This window comes from Girardinichthys multiradiatus, chromosome 4 (genome assembly GCF_021462225.1).
Source record: "Girardinichthys multiradiatus isolate DD_20200921_A chromosome 4, DD_fGirMul_XY1, whole genome shotgun sequence".
Lineage (NCBI taxonomy): Eukaryota > Metazoa > Chordata > Actinopteri > Cyprinodontiformes > Goodeidae > Girardinichthys > Girardinichthys multiradiatus.
Window position 1 is genome coordinate 39,610,306 of NC_061797.1, and position 12,417 is coordinate 39,622,722.

The window sequence follows — 12,417 nt, forward strand, 5'->3', positions numbered from 1 at the left end:
GCATGATGTGTACTTTTTTTTTTGCACGCCATCAGTGCTTTTGTTTTTATCGTGATTTGAACGGTTCTTCTTATCCTAAGCATTTAATCGCATTGTTGACTGCATGTTAACCTGCATATGACAAATAAACCATACCAATGCCATATATTGTTTGTTTTGTGAGCGGTTTGTCATCTGTGCTGCTGTTCCAAAATGCACAGCTTTCTTAAGGTGATTAACAACTTTTGCGAGCGAATGCAAAGGTATTCCATACCTTTCCCCTCTACTGTGGCAAAGGCTCTTAAATCTTGGCTGCACATGCGAGCAATTTTGTTGGTCAGATGAGACTTGACAAGTGATGGTACATTTCGTTTGACGAATGAAGAGATGCAGGGCTGATTCAATCCAGAATTTGCCTTAGTATACCTTAATCTCTGGTGTACTTGATTACGACTAAACACGTTTTACAGGCAGCATACTGCGTGATAACATCACTACATTCAACTCTCCTGATGTTCGGTAATATTTGCGACTTTCCTGTCAGCTCTATGAGTTTTAATAGATAAGTCCTTATTTTTGACTTTCCGTTACAAATCCAATTTTACCACGTCCAGTTCTCCACCTACGTTTGCTACCTCCATTCTGAACGCTGATGGAAACATCGATAAGAAGCACTGTTGGATTGTGGGTCGTGTAGTTCGTTTGACTCACATTATAGTATATGCTTCTTGGAAAAAAAACTACACAATGGTGGCGTCGATCCAAGTTTTTTTTTTCTTAAAGTTTATAACAAAGTCTCAGTTTTACATTTCCAAAGACAATTGATCCTAGTTTATTTTCCCTCATATTGGTTAGCTCCCGCTCCCGTCTGCTCCCGTTCATTTTTTATCCTGTACCGTCCCAATCATGTGATCTTTACTGATGTTGTCTCCTAACGTGACCCGCGGGATTCCTGAAAAAATGTCAGCCTCTATTCCAGATCCAGGGTGCTGCCATGGAAAAGGCCCAATCACCCTAATGTTTTAATCTGGTTCTTGGGACATCAAATAAAAGGTGACATGATGACCTCAAAGATCTCCCATGTACAGGAAAACTTAGAAGTTCGGATAAATAGGGTGGGGCTAATCCATTTAATGCATTAAAAACAAACAATACGATTTTAAAATCAATTCTAAAGTGAACAGGGAGCCAGTGCAAAGAGAATAGAACCGGGGTAATATGCTCACGTCTAGGGGTATTGGTTAAAAGACGGGCAGCTGCATTCTGGACAAGTTGAAGTCGTCTTAGGGAAGACTGATGAACACCAATGTAAAGACCGTTACAATAATCAAGTCTAGAACTGACAAATGCATGAATGGCTTTCTCTAAGTCGATTTAACTTTAGTCAACAGACGCAGATGATAAAAACTAGATTTGACTACAGAGTTAATTTTTTTATCAACATTAAATTCCTGGTCAAATATTAGCCAAAGACTTTTAACTGTGGTATTTAACTTAAAGGCCAAAGCACTGATGTCTGTAGTTGCAATATCACTAAATAAGATGCATTCAGCCTTTTGGTGATTAAAAAAACAAAACAATTTTACTTAGCCACTGTTTGGCAGCAGTTTTGCAGTCTACAAAAGATGAAATTGCATTTGTCCTGTCTAGTTTGAGAGACAAGTAGATTTGTAAATCATCTGCATAACAGTGAAAGGACACTTTATACATGGATATAACCTCCCCTACAGGAATCATATATAAGGAAAATAGAAGAGGACCAAGAATAGAGCCTTGTGGTACTCCACAGGGAAGTGGAGCACAGGAGGAAGATATATTATTAATCATAACAGAAAATGATCTATCTGTTAGGTAGGAAGTAAACCACTTCAATGCAGTGCCACGAATACCAACAAATTGTTTCAAACGAGATAAAAGAATAGAATGGTTGACTGTATGAAAAGCTGCTGTAAGATCTAATCAAACCAGGACCACAGGGCACTTGCTATCTACAGACAAAGCAATATTATTGTGTATTTTCAATAAGGCGATCTCAGTACTGTGCCTCGACCTATAACCCGATTGAAATTTTTCATAAATAGGGTCTGGAAAGGTGGTGGTGGCAATGGTGGTGGTGGCAATGTTTCCAAATGCCCATTCACGTCGTGTAAAATCTTTAAAAGGGCTGGACAATCATACACATATAGCGGTAAGACAAATCTTAAAAACGTTACACTGAATAGAAAAATTAATAACAGTTGAGACAGAGGAAGACAGCGAGCCACATACAACAGCGCCATCTTTGAGTCTATGTTTATTCTCTACAATACACTGCTAATTCGTAGACTGAATAAATAGGGTAGATTTAGGCATAGGCATATGATTTTTAAGGTGTGGATCTAATCAATAATCCAAACCTCCAGAACACAAAGCTGTAGTTGCACATTGTTTGTTGTAGGCATCCATCTCAAGCTATTCTCCTACTGAAGTACACCATTAGTCATAAACAACATTGTTCAAGTTTGCAACAGACGAAACTTGCAGTTTAAGTTCAAAGTAAAAGAAAAATCTTAATCTTCATAGTTCACACTTTAAAATCCAGAACTAAATTCTGTGAACTGTTTTTAATTTATTATTTTTTGACAACTTTAGCTTGTTTTCTTTTCATCTCTTCTTTCACAAGCGGAATATGGAACAGCACAATGCATTAAATTGATGAAAATTGTGGTCATTTATGACCACAGGGTGTGGTAGATTTTAATGCAGCCAGAGGGTAATGCTCTGCATTAATGTAGTCAATATATTTCCAAATATCACATCAAACATCACTTATGATAAGCAAACATAGACATGCCTGCATTCGATAAAAAGTTAATTATAGTCTAATGCCTTTCTATATAATGAGGACGCAATGATACACTCAGAAGCAGCAAAGTCCTCTTTTGCACAAAAACACATATAAATATAGAGCGGTGGAATGCCTGGCTTTGGTGCATTATATATCTAGTTCAAATTTCCAAACCTATAATTAACCCACCTGGCCTAGTTTTAAAGGTTCAAAAGTAACTCCCGAATGAGCAGATGTTTTCATTTTAACAGCAGCTGGTGTGGATGCTGGCACCTCATTACAAGCATTCTTGTCACTGAGAGGTAGTTTTGCTTGTCAAGTAAAAGTAATAAAAAGAAGGCATGTACCAAACTGCTGCTGAAACTCTTTAGATCTATTAAGGAGGGTGAAGATCTGCTTAACCTGGAAATAATGAAAATTTTGCAGTCCTGAGATTCACAGCTAAAATCTCCTATCTAATTAAAAAAAAGAATGAAAGATAAATTGTGTTGGGATGGTAAAATATGGATCAATAATCTTTATAAAAAAGAAAATTTGAAAAAAATAATTTGAAAAGATTCAGTTTTTCTTCCTGTGCATCCTGACATGATGTATGACCATAAAGCGTTGGGCTAAAAGATACAAACACCATGGTCATGATGCAACAAGATCTAAACGTAGAAAGCTGAGCCAGATCACTCAAGTCTCTTGGGAATCCGCTGATGTGCCAAAAAAGCTCAAGTTCACAAGCAACAAAAGCCCAAGGACGCAAGTCACCTGCTGACGCTCCAACAAAACAACAGCCAGTCACCACAGGTTACAAAGGTACTTCTTAGAAGCACCGTGACCCAGCCAGGGCAACAATAGCATTGATCCAGACAAAATCAGCCCCACACACCATCAATAATTGATGGCGGAATATAATCACAAGATTTTTATTAAATGACTGTTGGTCACTGGTCTTTTCAGGGGCAACCAGCTGTGTTGCAGGGAAAGTCAAGTCAGGGCTTTGTTTGATCTGTTGGTTTTCTGCTTCACTGACCAGGTTATGATTCCTTTAAATGTAAAGTAAAAGCAAAGGTTGTCAAATTTATTAGCATCATATTTAAAAAAAGGAACATGCTGAAATTCATCAGCTGTATGAAGAACTTTAAAATCATGGGGTTTTTTTAAACATAATTTCCACTCGAAAGTCCACAGCAATCCAGCAGGAAAGTGTTTAAAACTCTGCAGACATAAAACCGGTTTAGTAAAGTCAAAAATCACATACACCTGAGGGGAAGGAAACCTTAAAATTTGATATGACAGCTGGTATGTGTGGATGAGTAGGTCCAGATCCTGGATTTTAAAGTAGGCTTCTCCGAGTTTCAAGGCCATAATTCCTGACAGAAAAAAGTTATACATTTAATGATTTATACTGACATACAGGGGTTGGACAATGAAACTGAAACACCTGTCATTTTAGTGTGGGAGGATTCATGGCTAAATTGGACCAGCCTGGTAGCCAGTCTTCATTGATTGCAAATTGCACCAGTAAGAGCAGAGTGTGAAGGTTCAATTAGCAGGGTAAGAGCACAGTTTTGCTCAAAATATTGAAATGCACACAACATTATGGGTGACATACCAGAGTTCAAAAGAGGACAAATTGTTGGTGCACGTCTTGCTGGCGCATCTGTGACCAAGACAGCAAGTCTTTGTGATGCATCAAGAGCCACGGTATCCAGGGTAATGTCAGCATACCACCAAGAAGGACGAACCACATCCAACAGGATTAACTGTGGACGCAAGAGGAAGCTGTCTGAAAGGGATGTTCGGGTGCTAACCCGGATTGTATCCAAAAAACATAAAACCACGGCTGCCTATATCACGGCAAAATTAAATGTGCACCTCAACTCTCCTGTTTCCACCAGAACTGTCCGTCGGGAGCTCCACAGGGTCAATATACACGGCCGGGCTGCTATAGCCAAACCTTTGGTCACTCATGCCAATGCCAAATGTTGGGCTGTGGACAATGTGAAACATGTATTGTTCTCTGATGAGTCCACCTTTACTGTTTTCCCCACATCTGGGAGAGTTACGGTGTGGAGAATCCCCAAAGAAGTGTGCCACCCAGACTGTTGCATGCCCAGAGTGAAGCATGGGGGTGGATCAGTGATGGTTTGGGCTGACATATCATGGCATTCCCTTGGCCCAATACTTGTGCTAGATGGGCGCGTCACTGCCAAGGACAACCGAACCATTCTTGAGGACCATGTGCATCCAATGGTTCAAACATTGTATCCTGAAGGCGGTGCCGTGTATCAGGATGACATAGCACCAATACACACAGCAAGACTGGTGAAAGATTGGTTTGATGAACATGAAAGTGAAGTTGAACATCTCCCATGGCCTGCACAGTCACCTGATCTAAATATTATTGAGCCGCTTTGGGGTGTTTTGGAGGAGCGAGTCAGGAAACGTTTTCCTCCACCAGTGTCACGTAGTGACCTGGCCACTATCCTGCAAGAAGAATGGCTTAAAATCCCTCTGACCACTGTGCAGGACTTGTATATGTCATTCCCAAGACGAATTGACGCTGTATTGGCCGCAAAAGGAGGCCCTACACCATACTAATAAATTATTTTGTGGTCTAAAACCAGGTGTTTCAGTTTCATTGTCCAACCCCTGTATATTTTGATATGCAAAACATATTAAAACCAAAAAAAGATTAATCTTAGAAATGACATGATCATCATCTTATTGGTAGACTGATGTTACAAATATTAACTTGTAATAATTTTACCAAATACCAATTATATTTACTTTCTTGGTCTGATTCTCTTGGGTGTAGCTGGGTGCATTAACTATATTTAATCCCAACAAGTCTGTGTCGAAGAGAACAGCAGACTCGTATGAATGACTGAATAAATTAGCAATGGATAACTCTTTATTACAGATGGGGGTTATCAAGAGTTAATTCACAAATATTGTGTGGAGCATATTTTCTATCCTCTGCGAATAAGGTCTCATGTCAACTAATCTTAAAATTTCATAAACCTTTTAATGTTTTACTAATACTGAAAAAATGTGATAAAAAAATAACAAATTACTTATGAAATGTATACAGCAAATACGTCCATGAATATAGTCATGCGTAATAAAATGGAGTGACAAAGTAATTATTGATTATGCATACTTTACCTGTAGAAAAGCTTATTTATCTTCTATATGGATAAACTAGTCTCATACATTAGCCAGGTGAGATGTGAGACTCAATCTTCCACTTAATTTGGTTCTGTTGGCCTCTTTATTCACTCTGATCTTGTCATGCTTTGAAGGTGTTTGAGTTTTGTTTTGTTTTTTTCTCTTATTATGATGTTTTCCAAGTTGTTGTGTTTTAGATCTTGTTTCTGTTTATTGTTTTCCAGGTGGTGCTTTAGTTTGCTTAGGTTTGGTTTCTTCTGATTGTTGTATTCTGTTCATAGTGCTTTCTGGATTATGTTCTGTTATTGCTATGTTTCTTAGGTTTTATTATGTCCTTGAAGTACTTAGTTGCAGCCATGTTTGTGTTTACTCCTTGCCATAGCAATCATGTTCATTCAGTCCACCTGCACCATGCTGCATATATACTCTGCTCTTCTGTTGTTAGTCGCGGAAACATTAACCTTAACTCGTTACAGTTTCATGGTTTTATTGAGCATGCCAAATCCGTCCTGCCAAACTTATCCTTGTCTGTCGCCTAAGTTTCACCCCTGCTTGCCACCACCTGCTAAAGTAAGTTTTATTTATTAAAAAACTTTGCTCACCGCAACTCTGCTTGCTGTCTGCATTCTGGTGTCCACCACCACAACACAACTTGACTGATCTTCTGTTTTTTCCATACTATTTTCAGTCAGGTGATTGATAGGGTCATTCTAAAAGCTCTTTTTTACTTTCTCTGAAACCAGTAAATAGTTTCCTTGACTGTATGTTTGGGTTCAATCTCTTGGTGAAAAATCCATTAGGAATTTTTTAATTTTTATCAAGAATGTCTCAACAAATCGCACAATTCAACATTACATCATTTACATGAGTCCTGCAGGGCCCACAATAGGCAAGATAAGGCAAGGCAAGTTTATTTAAATAGCACATTTCAGTAGCAAGACAATTCAAAATGCTGTACATGAAAAAAAAGAAAAAGAGACAGGGTGGTTCCCCAGGGACTCTCCACTGCTCTTCTCTGGGGGGGTTGCGGTAGTCCTGGCGGTGGTTCTCCTGGGGTTCCTGTGCTTTGGGGGGCCTTTGGATGTCTGTGGCTCAGATCTCCTCAGTCTCCGTCCAGGGTCACATGAGGCAGGTCTGTGGGTCTTAACACTTGCTATAGCATATTTATGTGGAGAAACTTTGTATACAAAAGCGCGTCCACACTCATACTTAAAGGTGTTAAACATCAGGTGTTGACAGATACACAGATGTGCTATATTGGGCTGCACCTCTCACTAAGTACATTTTACATTCATAATTACCGTGTACTATTTTGTTAAAAAATAAATAAATGATTTTTTTTTTAAAACAGCTGCTGGTGTATAAGCAAGCAGGGTGTAATCTTGTATTCTCTTCATCCTTCTTTCTCTCCTCCACTCTTTCCTCCTTTTCTCCCCTTTTTCCCTTTTGCCTCATCTCTCTCTTTTTGGAGCTTCTTTTTTCCTGTTCATTTCAGTCTCCCCGTGTCCGTAACAATTGAAATATTCCCAAAGAAGTTTATAATAAAGTTTCTTTTATAAATATCAAGCAGAGCTTTAAAGCATTAGCTATGATGCTCCGCTTGTGAAAGTAAATCTGTTGGGCAATTTCTTAGCACTCAAACAATAATTCTGAGCGCTACTCTGCTGGACAGGACAAGGTAAAAAAAAAAAAAAGACATAACAGGAAAAGTATATTGCAGAGGCATAAAGATAATTAAATAATTAAGGAGAATAAAAAATGAATATTTAAAAAGATGATAATAAAAAAATAATAAAAAAAATAATAATTTGAAATTTATGATAAAATGATTGATAAGAAAATGAGAGGAAAGTTAGACTGAAATGATGGTCCTACTTCCAAACATCACGGGTGGTATGCTGTTTTTTTCTGTAATGTGCAATACCATTCTTTCTCATACATTTTGCATGCTGTTAGGATTATAAATCTGAGAATATTATTTAATATTAATAATTTAATATTTTATCAAATAATATTTTGGTCTGTTAAGGGTTGTCCTGTGAATACCAGCCCAGTAAGGCGATGGTATTAGGACAAAATAGAAAGGTGTGAGACGAGCTCTGACATTATTGAATAGCACAACTCTGCACACACATGGAATAAATTCACACAATTTCTTAAAATACAAGAATTTATTAACAAAAATAAGTCAACTCAAAGTCAAACATATTTCAATTAACAAACTCTTTACTATGCTAAAACAATCCAACTAAACTACCAAGCAGAATTAAAGAATAAGGAAGACTAATGGGCTATGTACAATATAAACAAGTTGATTAAAGATGATTGAAAACCATGACCAAAAGAGTGATGCAACATTACCATGTAATGTTATTTATGTTTGAAGACCAAGGATTATCTTGAAGAATCTGGAAATGAAGTTAAGTTAGTCTTGGAACCAACTTAGGCAATAATGAGCAAACGTTTAGACAACCACTCACAATGCAAGATCAGATAAAATATTATTTTAATAAAATAATGTTTTAAAGAATGATCTGCTGAATAAAACCAACCTTCTGGATGACCATTTCTCATTGGTGTCTAATTAGCTGCCTTTATTTAGTAAAATAATATTTAAAGAAATATTATTAAGGGAGCCTTTTGGAAAAGAACCAAATCTTTCTGGAGAAATGGGCTTAATGGTGTTTACTTAGTTATCAAATTTAGTAAAATGATGTTAGGGACACATTATTTACTGGACTGAAAACTAAACCTTTCTGGGTAAATATTATTTGGCAACAAGCACTGTCCTTACCTGTTAGCCGTTAAAGCTAACAAAGGAGGCTGATAGCTTAGCACCAGAATCAAAACACACACCTTTAAAAATACCGTCAATAAAAGGGTTAAAATGCATGAGCGCGGGTGGCGCGTTATGGCCAATCTTCTGTGTTTAAAATAACCCTTTAAATAAAGTTTGTCTTAACTTTAAAAACCCGCAAACACAGAACACAACCTGAACACGTGTGCTGCAGATATTCTGCAGCAAGATAGCTGAGTTCAACACAAACAAAACCAAACTTCATAAAATGAAAAACGTTTAGATCAACCTAACCTCTTATGAATGTGTTGAGGAGTTGTCCGGGCGACGATGAAGTTTGAAGAAACGTCCACAGTCAACAAACGGTTAGCATTCAGCTAACCTCTGTAGCTGTGGGGGGCTTGAAGGTGCGGCCGCTCTGTGAACAAAGGGTTAGCTTCCAGCTAACCTCCGTAGCTGTGGATGAAAGACGGATTGGTACTGACAGTTTTGATGATTTCCTTTCCTTTCCCTCTGTCATTACACAATTGCATTGAATTTATTTTCTTTGTTCCAGCATCTGGTATGAATTCCATACCAATCAGCCAATTTGAAATGTATCTATTAAGAAAAATGTTGACAATACCTGTTATCCTTGCTGTGTATGAAAATATGTTTGGGGAAATTTGCATTAGTCTGCAAAATGTCTCATAAAAACTCCTGGGGAAATTAAATAAAAAACAGTGGAACCATCAATATTAATAATAGCAAAACTAATATGTCATCCTTTGTAGAAAATAAACCTTCTGCTACTCTTTATAAAGAGAACCAGAGTAAAGTATGTTCAATTCGCACAGTAGGAAAATAAATAATTCCTCAGCAGCCTGTTGTGCAGTGGTTAAAGAAAGCCAACTAAAAGTGACCCAGTGGGAGTTTTCTAAATTTGGCCTTTATTGTGTTACCCATTCAAAGCTCTGCTAACACCTTCACATTGAGTTTCCACTGCTGAGAAGTTGCTTCTGCCGTGCAAATAGCCTTACTGTCTTGGAACTTGCTGCTGTCTCCTAGGAAAACGTCCATGTCTTAGCATCACCTACCTTCTGCAAAAAAATAAAATAACTGGACTCAGGGTTGTTGAATAATGCTGTTCACCTGAATCCACAAACCAAGTCACTAAAACAGGCCATATTGATTTGTCTTTTGGATATTTGGCTTGATACTTGTTATGATTAGACAATATTTTGTATATGAACTCTGCAGATAATAACACACTGAAAACATTCTCAGCCTAATGCAAAGCAGTCACAAACTGCAATAAGCAGTAAGGACTGTGGTGTAAAACAGCAAATGGAGTACAACACTGCAAATGTAACATATGTATAGCTCTCAGTTGTGCCCATCCCCCCACCCCAGCAGTTCAGGCGAATTGGAAAAATGGTAGTTCTTGCTTTGAAAGTACACTCTCGCACAGTGATACATTTAGGTGCAGGAGTTTCCTTTTTAGTGGGCCCTGGATGGAGTACTGGTTAGCTTGATTAACTGTGGATGTCTTTCTTGAGAGGTTGCACTTGTCAAGTGTCTGATGCAGGAAAGATCATTCAAATTACAAATACCGTGACTGTTCCTTTACTGTACTGAAATAAGATTTAAATATAATACCAACTATTTACAAAACATCAAATAAACTAGTACAATACAGATAATTAATATTGTGTTGCTAAATATGTGATAAAGGTTTTTAATGTTTTTGTTATACACTGCTCAAAAAAATAAAGGGAACACTTAAACAACACTATATAACACTGACTGACAATCAATTTCACATGCTGTTGTGCAAATGGAATAGACAACAGGGGGAAATTTTTGGCAATTAGCAAGACACACTCAATAAAGGAGTGGTTCTGCAGGTGTGGACCACAGATCACTTCTCAGTACCTATGCTTTCTGGCTGATGTTTTGGTCACTTTTGAATGTTGGTGGTGCTTTCACACTTGTGGTAGCATTAAACGGACTCTACAACCCACACAAGTGGCTGAGGTAGTGCAGCTCATCCAGGATGGCACATCAATGCGAGCTGTGGTAAGAAGGTTTGCTGTGTCTGTCAGCATAGTGTCCAGAGCCTGGAGGGGCTACCAGGAGACAGGCCAGTACACCAGGAGACGTGGAGGAGGCCGTAGGAGGGCAACAACCCAGCAGCAGGACCCCTACCTCTGCCTTATTTGCAAGGAGGAACAGGAGGAGCACTGCCAGAGCCCTGCAAAATGACCACCAGCAGGCCACAAAGGTGCATCTGTCTGCACAAACGGTTAGAAACCGACTCCATGAGGATGGTATGAGGGCCTGACGTCCACAATTGGGGGTTGTGCTCACAACCCAACACCATGCAGGACGCTTGGCATTTGCCAGAGAACACCAGGATTGGCAAATTTGCCACTGACGCCCTGTGCTCTTCACAGATGAAAGCAGGTTCACACTGTGCACATGTGACAGACGTGACAGAGTCTGGAGACACCGTAGAGAGCGATCTGCCACCTGCAACATCCTTCAGCATGACCGGTTTGGCAGTGGGTCAGTAATGGTGTGGGGTGGCATTTCTTTGGAGGGCCACACGGCCCTCCATGTGCTCGCCAGAGGTAGCCTGACTGCCATTAGGTACTGCGATGAGATCCTCAGACCCCTTGTGAAACTATATGCTGGTGCGGTTGGCCCTGGGTTCCTCCTATGCAGGAAAATGCTAGACCTCATGTGGCTGGAGTGTGTCAGCAGTTCCTGCAAGATGAAGACAGTGAAGCTATGGACTGGCCCGCCCGCCCGTTCCCCAGACTTGAATACGATTGAGCACATCTGGGACATCATGTCTCGCTCCATCCACCAACGTCATGTTGCACCTGTCCAGGAGTTGGCGGATGCTTTAGTCCAGGTCTGGGAGGAGATCCCTCAGGAAACCATCCGCCGTCTCATCAGGAGCATGCCCAGGCATTGTAGGGAGGTCATACAGGCACGTGGAGGCCACACACAATACTGTGCCTCATTTTGACTTGTTTTAAGGACATTACATCAAAGTTGGATCAGCCTGTAGTATGTTTTTCCACTTTAATTTTGTGTGTGACTCCAAATCCAGGCCTCCATTGGTAAATAAATTTGATTTCCATTGATGATTTTTGTGTGATTTTGTTGTCAGCACATTCAACTTTGTACAGAACAAAGTATTCAATGAGAATATTTCATTCATTCAGATCTAGGATGTATTATTTGAGTGTTCCCTTTATTTTTTTGAGCAGTGTATATTTAAAAACGTATCCTTCATTGTATGCAGTTGTGTTATCTTTACAAGCATATGTGATACAGATCGTAAGCAATGACTGGAGACAAAACAAGAACGATGATAAAGTTGGAACATGAAACTAATAAAAATAACTCCTTTTTCCATGCATCCACTGAAAACAAAACTCCAAAAACAAGGTAAATATCTGGCTGCATGAACTCTTTGGAGAACATTACTAATGCTAATTAGGGTTGGGTACATATTCTTAATAACAGATGTTGTGCAGGAAAACATAGCCCTAAGCAAAAGCCCCCACCCCACCCCAATGCAGGAGCCTTGTTTAAAAGCAGTGGCATTTATAAACAAATTCAATAAATGCAAAAAGTGACAAGGTAACATGTCTTGCGG